Consider the following 9,648-nt stretch of genomic DNA (forward strand, 5'->3'; position numbering starts at 1 on the left):
ATCAAGCATTATTGGAGACAAAAATCACAGACGAGGAAAACAAAGATGTTCACGGATCTATTCGTCTGCAAGTGGATGCATCAGAAAGGGTATTTTCTGTCACAAATACATTCTTTTCAAATTGTATTTTTTGTTTGCTCCTGATTCACGAAGATCTGAATAAAGAAATACTCAGAAATACTATTTTAAGCTCAATTATCTGAAAAAATGTCATCGGTCATTAGAAAAATGCCACAAAAACCTGTTAAAAACACCAAAAATGTGTTTTTTTTTTATTCAGTATTTTATCATTTCCAAATTCAACAGTGTCCTAAAAACTGTGCAGGACAAAGTAAAGCTTGAAGTTCTGGTCGATCCGTCCATGGATCGACTCACCAGCCGATTCCAAAGAAAAATCCAGAATCTTCACGAACAGAAAACAAAGAAATACAGGTTTGTGACAAAAGACAGGATTAAACTGTTTTCTCCAGTATTTTAGTATGTTTCTTAATTAATTGGATAAAAATGTCTGACTTTTGCTTTCTCTACTTTTCCATTTCTCTACTCAGGTAGAAGTTTTGGAAACACAGTCTCCTCGTCCTTAAAACATCTCAGTTTTGTTTATTAATCTTTAATGTGCCAAATGTTATTTTGGGAGGAAATGTTTTATTTATTTCTTCCATTTAAACCAATTTTGTGTCTTCTTTGTAAAAGTAAAATCTAATGAAACTAAATAGCAATAAAACAGAGTAGCAGGTATAACTTCCATGAAATAAGCCGGTTCAGATCCTGGTCCCGCCTTCACCTGCAGGACTGCAGACGTCTGCTGTGAAGCTGCTGCTCTCCCTGTTCTCACACAGATACATGTGTGTGCTGTTTAAGTGACTCCTCTCACCCCCAGGGTGTACATGTGATCTCAGTGCAGCTGTAAGCTGTCAGCGATGCCCCCGACCTGCCTTTATGGCACTATGACAAGTGCAGGGGGGGTTGAAGACTCTGAGCCGTGAGTGTGTGTGCGCAGCGACAACGCAGACATGCAGGGGAGCGAGTTCAATGTACAGTCAGGCTTTGAAAGAAGGAGCCAGCAGGTTGCTGCTCTGCTGGAAATGACATCATAGCAGGGGTTAAACAGCCACTGTTTACCTTGATTTATAATCCTCCCCATTCCTCTCCATCCTCCCTGCATGGAGGAGTGAGGGCAGCTGCAGCCGAGGCAAAAACAGCCACCCTGAAGCACAGATATGGAAATATGTCACCAAGATAAATAAAGGCCAATTTGTTCACACACGGATTTTTTTAAAGTGGAAAACTTTCAAAGCGGAAAATATTAGCTTCAGTTGTAGCATCCAAATGCTACTGATGAAAGAACCAGAAACAGCTCAAATACAGAAAAAGACAGATAAATAACTGCTAGGAGGATGGTGGTACGACACACCGACTGACCAGAGAACACTTCAAATAAACGTACATACAAACGAACGGTGACTGACCTACCTACACAGGTGAGTACAGTGTACCAACCAACTAGTCATTCAAAAATCAGTTCAATTTATTTACTCTCCTTTCAATTGTATTTATTTATCGGGGACAGAGCACATTAAAAGACTCACATGCATGAGCCAGAATGAGCCCAGCGGCTATTTTTCACCTGTTGTCCCAGACAGATGTTAAAATTGTTGACCCAAAAAGCTAAAAACAGTAATCAAAAACAACATTTAAAATGATAAAAAAAACTAATATTATAAAACAATCTATTAAAAATATTGATAAAAAATACATATAGTAAAAAACCTTAATATAAAATATATAATCGCATTGGTCAGACAAAGGGAGAGAGGCATATTAAAATTCAGTTTAATCAAGTTTGTGAGATAAGAACCACTTTTGGATGTGATTCTTAATCAGACTGTATGCAGTTGTCAAAACAGTATTTGGGTCACAGTTTTGTTTCTATATAATTTGTGAGTGACAAAACAACAAGACATTAAAGAAATTAGTAAATTATTTATTTTAATTAGCTAATGAGAAGTAAAAAAAGTCTCTTATTAAATTATGACCAATTGTGTATTTATTAGGTGTGTCAAAATTAACTCTTGCGATTGACTTAAAGAAATTAACGCGTAAATATCTATTAACACAAATTAATTGCACATACCAACTATCAACTGAAGCATTTGTGACTCACGATTTGAAAAAAAAAAAGTCAATACTGGAAATGCTTTTTCATTTTCACATTTTCACAACTTCATTATTTGCTCTCATAAATCAGCTGATTTATGAGACGCTCCGAGATGAGAAAACAAAAAGTAATCTTCATTGGGTTTGTCACTGTAATTATGTCACAGAATGAGCAGTGACGACGTAGAAAATGGGAAAGTCGTTCGGAAGATTCCTTTTTCATTTTATTTCAGAGACAAGTGATGCAGTTACATTGTGAAAATGAAAAAGCATTTCTGTTTATGCATTTTAATGTTCAAATTTGATATTAATTTGCATTGCTGTAGAAATATTTTCAAGGTCTTTTACACTACTTTTACAAATCAAGAATATTTATTTTTAATATTAGGTCCCATTAAAATATAGACACATTTTCTAAATGCCTTTTTTATCTTGATTTTTTGTAGGATCGTTGCAACGTAAATATATATATGGATGCTAAAATAAAAAGGGTCTGTGGCTTAAAAAGGTTTTTGACCGTAATCTGGACCACTGGTGTCAAACGTCCAGACTTCAAGGACCGGTGTCCTTTACAGTTTATAACTAACATGATTTTGAAGCTCCTTATTAAACATACATGATCCAGCCAATCAGCAGCAGATAAGACTGGATTTCTTCAAAACCAGCAGAAGGCCGGCCCTCGAGGCCTGGAGTGTGACACCCCAGACCGAACCGACCAAAGGACAAGTCTGTTGGTAAAACCCAACAGGACAGACGTCTACAGCCGTACAAACTTTTCCTTAAGATAGTGAGTCAGCAAAGGTCAGAGGTCATACCCAAGCTCTGCTTCGTGTGTCAAGCGTTTACATCAAACTCTGAACACAAAAGTAATTTCCAGTTGGGTTTTACTGGTTTTGATAAGTCTGGCTTCATTTAAATGTTTTTGTGTGAAGAAACTATCATTTTTAGATTCCTTTATGGCCTTTTGTCACACACATCTCCAGCGAGCGCGTCTCCTCATGCAAAGATTAAAGAGGGGAAGAGATGACAACAAAGTCTTGTTGCCTGAATCAAAAATGTCTCTCGACTTCCACTAAACTGTGCTGCATTCCTCACCCACATCCACTCCCTCCCTTCACAGCGGTGGCAGCGCCGCACAAAGGAACCATTGAAGGGGTTCCTTCAGTTTAAAAGTTGAAAAGTATGTCTAATTTTGGTCAGACTTCATTAGCAAACACAAAAGTGGGAGCTCACTGAGAACATGAGGACAGTGGCAGAGGCGAGCTCTTCAGGCCGGCGCCGATAAGACACGACTACAAAGACGCCTCTCCTCAAGAAAGGGAAGGATGAAGAGGGAGGCAGGAGATGGAAAGAATGAAACCATACTGTTGTTCCGTTTTAATACATCAGTATTAACGCGTCAGTATCTGCTAATGTGACCCAGTGAGCCTGCAGCACACCAACGCTGAACTTACATATTCATCCGAGGGGAAAGAAGTGAAACTAAAATACTGACGGCATTAAAGTGTCAACACATCTAAGTGAAAGCTTTGTCAGGCAGAGGACTTTATGTCAAACGCAAAGCCACACGAGTCACATTCCAAACCAAGAGCTTAAAAAACACAAAAATATAAAAGCAGCAGAACACCACCTCAGAATTACAAATGTGCTTCCAGAGTGTGAGGAGAAATGTGAACAAAGGTCTGCCCATGAGATCTGTGTTTCTGCTGTAAGCACGATGCCGAGCGGCTGCTTTAGTGGCCCTGAGCTGTAAATGGATATTGGAGATTAGATCTTTAATCTGGAGAGAGCCATGTCATTTTCCTATTTTTCTCCCTTATTGATTCTGGTCACTCTCAGCTCCACATGAACAAAAGCTTTCAGGGAAGAAAAGGCCAATCTATAACAGAAGCAAAACAGGGTCAAAGTATTGCAGCTGTGCATCCCCATACATGAAGGAACTTTGCATTCGGAAAGACGTCACAGAAACCGCCCAAAGATCACGTGTTCCAAAATATTTAAGTACTAATGAGGCACAAACCCTTTGAGAATAAATATGTCCACAGCTTCTGACACACAGATGAGGGGAATCGTCTAATGACTTGTGACAAAAGACTTGACGAGTCCTCTGGTTTAGAGAAATGACTTGGAGCATGGGACTTGGACTTCAGGATTCAAGCTCGACTGGAATCTTCAAATTCCACCAAAGACTTGAGAACTGACTTGGACGTAACGCCTAAAAACTGGAGACTCAACATAAACCGAAGCCAAAAAACTTCACGACGAGATAAATACTTTATTGAACTTGACATTAAAAACTCTTATTCCTTTAATCACAAATTGGTCGTTGGTGACAGCAAAGAAAACACTATTTGAACAAGAACAAACCTACGACAATTTACACAAATGCATTACGGAAATAAAACTCCCACAGATTCTGACAAACGTAAAGTCTTGCATAAAAGTGTAAAGTCATATGAGCTGGTTACTAAACACTGAACTAATCGCAATGCACCAAAAATTCTTCAATCAAGAATATTTGTCCAAATATTGAAAAGAGTCCCATTTGCCTTTGGTGGGAGTGAGTTTCAGTAAGGTTGAATAGTGACATGTGTGAGGTTAGCCAAGGGGTGGGCAAACTTTATTACTGGCAGACCACAAAGGGTTCTAAAGTTTGACAAAGTACTGGCCCCGGAGAAGATTTGTGTATGTTTTGGTGATTCACTTTGTAAAAGAAAGAAATGACACAGAAACTGGGAAAAATATGCCTTAATCTTGAGGGAAAGTTACTTTAAAACTGAACATATTGGAGATTTTATTTAAAAACTGATTTTTGATGTAATTTTAGTGCCAATAGCACCAATGGGCTGACATTCCTCAAAGAAAAACTGAATCTTGGGGAAATGCTGCGTTCATGTGGTGTTGGAATAATGACTGAGCGACTTATGAATATTGGAAAAACAAGAAATCTCCAAACACTTCATGAATGCAGACTAACTTTCTGCGTCCAAACAATGGTCAATTTATCTGTAGTGCGCCATCTGTGGGTAGACACTTGAACTACGAAGAAGATAAAACATTAGTAAGGGTAATCAAAATCATCTATTCCAGTTTGGCAGGCCAGTTTAAATATCTAAAATATTTAAAACTCAACAGCAAATATTTGACATTCGGTAACTATTTGCTATTTGGAGTTTCTATTTTTTTTCAGCTTCAGCTACAATTTTTTATTTTGGTGCATCATTATTTAACACTGTAAAGTGTAGCAAAGCAAAGCCGTGTTTCTGCGTTTCAGAATTTGTTGGAATTAATTGCATAAACGGTTGAAGACTTACGGTGGTCGAAAGAGTGAAAATAATGGAGCCAAAACTCGAGTGTTGAAGGGTAAAAGAGGGTTTAGACATATGTAAAACCAAACGGGACTCGACTTTCTAAGATCTGAAACAAATGAAAAGATCACGCGTGATTATCTCATCTGTCAAGAGCCGTATGAAATCATCAACATAGACAAAAATATAAAAGTTTTGCTCCAAAACACGACAACATGTTAAAAAACCAAACCTCTAATTTTTAGATTGGATCATCACTTTTTTTATACTAGCACTGACGCATGCAATAGAGATATTTACACCTTTCTTTAAGCTGTTTTCCTGTAAGTTATTATCAGAAACTGCAGTTTGGTACTCGCTGGCTCTAGTCCAAGTCCAAGCGCCGCCGCCTAAAGAAGGAACCGTTTTGTCACTAAGATGGCCAGCAGAACGCTGATGAAAAAAAAAACAGATCAGTCACATAAATAACGCTCACTTTAGGCAAACAAAGTGGTGTTCCACTGAGCTGCTGGTGGCATCCACTTCCTTTCAACCAGCAAGGTCCATCCCATAATGACTCTCCTCAGCATCAGCTCCAACCACCCACTCTCTGTCCCAACAGCAGACTTACCCAAGCATCACAGGCTAATGAAAACAAATGGCTTTTCAATGGGCACACAGACCAGTTTCAGGCATTCATCATCAGCCTCATAGATCTCTAAAATCCCATCAAGTCTGTCCCTGGTCTACACCTCACTGTGTCTCTGCTCCTCTCCCTTTGTTCATCCGTCTCTCTTCCCACCACATTTCACTCATAAGCTGCAGTCGCAAACTTTGTAACTTCTCGGCATCATTTATACAAACTCCATGTAGAATAACCCGCGTGACAGTTATTCACTCGTCAAGCCTCAGTTGACAGAAACGTGGACAGAATTACCCAGAGACGGCAGAATGAATGGAGACCCGCTGGAAATTTCATCCCAGGCTTTCACTTCGTCTCTGAAACTTCCAGAGTTTCCACCACAAATAAAGCAACATTTCTTAAACTTCATTAGATAAGATCAGCCTTTAACGATTCCTGTGAGGAAATTGGTTTGTTCCTGTAGAGACAGATCTGCCGGAGATAGAAGCAGGAATGACCTTCCTTACATCCAGAAACCTACATGAAAAGGAGAACTTACGAAACCTGAGATGAAATCAAGATTTTAATCACTCTTTAAGTTTTCTCTAAATAAAAATCTATTTCTGCTTTGTTAAATAAGTGGGAACTGGACTGAGAGGCCCCGCCCCCCCCAGGGCTTACTCAGTCTAGAGAATAATCCTTCTTGATCTGATACTTTTTTTAAACACAATATCATATTTGAGTAATAAACTGACCAATCAGATGACTGAATAAAAGTAGGTGGAGCTTACTGGCCCCCACATCCAGTGTTCAAAACGTTTGACAGATTTCGTGTAGCCGCTTTCAAGTGGTAGGGATGGGACCTTCCAGTAAGTTCACTCCTTGGTGAAAGTGGTTTCCATAGAAACAATGACTGACCAATCCTTGCTCATCAATGACGTCTGGGTCCAATATTCCATATTCCAAAAAAGAAAAAAATGGCGACTGTCTTGACTTTATTTGGTTGAAGCCGGCTGTAAACTATTTTCTACGGATGACACTACATTCACTCCAGTTTTCAGATACAGTCAATGTCCTGAACCGGTAAATGACCAGAATGCAACAGATCAGAACTAGCAGGAGACACAAAATGTGACATAAAACTTTTGGTCTCATTCGGCTTCACGTGATCACTTCAGTGTCTTCATGTGTCGTGTTTGTCACAGCGTTGCAGAGGTTACCTCAGACGTTCTAAACTCCAGGAGAACCACAGGAAATGAGGATTTTGGTTCTTCATAAAAGCTTTTGACAGACCAGTCTTCAACAGTCGCAGCTCTGCGAAAAACAGAAGGCCGGTTTCTCAGGTGCACAAACTTCATCCAACTTTCCTTATTGTTAGGGTTAAATAAAGTGATTATTTTGAGTACTAGGGGGTCAAGATTCATTTTAACAACGATCCGATTCAAGTCATAATTTGTGGTTCCTGGTCTGATTCATGGTTGATTTTGGTTCATTTTGACTCACTGACTTAAAATGGATCCAAGACATCTTTATCCAAAACTTCCTCCAGTGTGACTCAGAGATAATCACCTGATACTGAACAGGTGAAGCTTTCCAGATTCTTGTATTTCACCAAAATAACAAAAATTAATTGTGTACTAACAAACGAGTAGAACTTCCTACCACACTGTATGGTCACAACTGCTACATTCACTGTAATGACGGCTAAACAGTTTTTGCTGCATCATGCGTGTTGTCTGCTGTGATGCAAAATAAACCTACCATGTCTCTTTTACAAGACCGATTATTGATTTATCTCATTTTGAAACAAGTTTGTATGGGATTGGTTGATTTGATTCTCTCTCAGACAGATCTGGTTGGATTAAAGAAATGGAAATCGACTCATGGATTCATCGTTGTACAGCTATTGAGTACAGATGCAGAGTATTATTTAAAGAACCCAACAGAATGAAATCAATTTGGTTTTAATGTCATTTCTTCTGACAAAGATCATCAAGTGTTTTTGTTTTCATCTTTAGCATCATTCAATAAAAGTTATTAATCTGGATTTAAACCAGTAACTTGTTAAATTAATCCAACTGTAACGATTCAGCGTTTTTAGGAAAAATCGGGATTTTGAATCTGCTTGATTTACAGTCTGATGTAGAATTAAAACAGTTTTCAGTTTAAACTAGAGGTCTGAATTGAACAACAGCATTAAAACATGGAGTCGTGCCTTAAACTTCTTTTACTGTTCTCGACTTTAAAAATACAAGAGACGACTGAAGGAAAATTGATCCATGGATTTGATGAATCAATGTTGGGTTTTTCAAATGAAGATTGATTCAAATCATTGATTTTAAGCCCAGCACTAGTTAAGAGTAAATTAAAACAATTTTCTCCTTGAGTAAATCCACATTTCAGATTCACTTTCAGAAATACTTCCTTTAAACCAACCTGTTTATTAGCCAAATTCACACCAGTCCTTTTAAATAATTAGACTTTTAAGGCTTTTAGTGTCACTTACGAAAAATGTTCCTGTTTTTCTAAACACAACAGCTACACAATATCAGAAATAATGTATTTTTGGAGGTAAATGTACGTCGTCCTCTGATGAGACGGTTCAAATTACATTTGTGATCTAGTATTCGGTGCGGTACAGTCGTGTATGAAGGGTGACAGTTGCATATTAATTAAGTTTAAATGAATCTGGGCGGTGAGGGTACATTTCCTGAGCCCCACACCTCAGTGGAGGGTAATGTACATCGGATCTTTGTGGAAGATTGCAACACGACGGCATGAAAATCGACAACAGAAAATATAACATCAAAATAGCAATTTTATACTTAAATTAATCATGTTTCTCTGTATCACAGTTGCGATGTTTTCAATTTGCTGTTTTTGTGTTTTCTCTCTCCGTTCCTCACAAGGTGGGGGCCCTGAGCAGCAGAGGCAGGAGTGCTGAACAGTTAATAGTGGCACTGCAATAACAATAAAATGTCATCAATCTGTGGGCGCCTCCTGCCTCTGTCACACCAAGTTTGTACAGAGTAATGACATTAGACCCGGAGTAGCAGGCGCACTGCTCTCTTAAAGGCACCGCAGCTCTCTGACAAACAAACACCCACAAAGACAAATGTGTGGAGGGGGGGGGGCGCAAGAGAGGATCCTTGATTTCTATGAAAACACTATGAAATTCAAACACAATCACCGTTTATTCAAACTCACACAATCTAGTTATATCTTCTGTAACGACAGTCTTCTGTTTAGTGTCACTGTTTTTTTAATTGTTTGTTTTTAGCTGTAAAGCACTTTGAGTTCATAAAAGCATGTTATAAAATCAATAAAGAAAACTAAAAATACCATTTCTGAGTATTTCTTTACTAACATCGTTGCGAATCAACAAAAAAATGCAGTTTGAAAAAGATCGTATTTCGACGTAGAAAATTCGATGGGCGGGGCCAAGGTTTCAGTCAGTGGGAAGAGGGGGGTGGGGTTGCTTTGTGCAGATTGCTCCGCCCACACCTCAGAGGTGAATCTCTAACCAAATCCTGCCACTCTGCAGAAATTATGTCCAACACACTTTTTTCATTTTGGCTAAAA

The 9,648-nt window shown here is 38.6% G+C and overlaps 1 long non-coding RNA gene across 2 annotated transcripts in view; it reads right to left on the minus strand.

The window, feature by feature from the left end:
* Positions 1 to 244: 244 nt before the first annotated feature.
* Positions 245 to 9,648, minus strand: part of LOC112160328 — a 42,811-nt gene continuing 33,407 nt past the window's right edge. For both annotated transcript variants that reach the window (XR_004947674.1, XR_002921642.2), the window contains 2 exons: positions 1,123 to 1,207; positions 245 to 403 (listed from right to left, as the gene is read on the minus strand). This is a non-coding gene — a long non-coding RNA (uncharacterized LOC112160328). The remainder of the gene's footprint in view (positions 404 to 1,122; positions 1,208 to 9,648) is intronic.

Source organism: Oryzias melastigma, linkage group LG3 (assembly GCF_002922805.2).
Source record: "Oryzias melastigma strain HK-1 linkage group LG3, ASM292280v2, whole genome shotgun sequence".
NCBI lineage: Eukaryota > Metazoa > Chordata > Actinopteri > Beloniformes > Adrianichthyidae > Oryzias > Oryzias melastigma.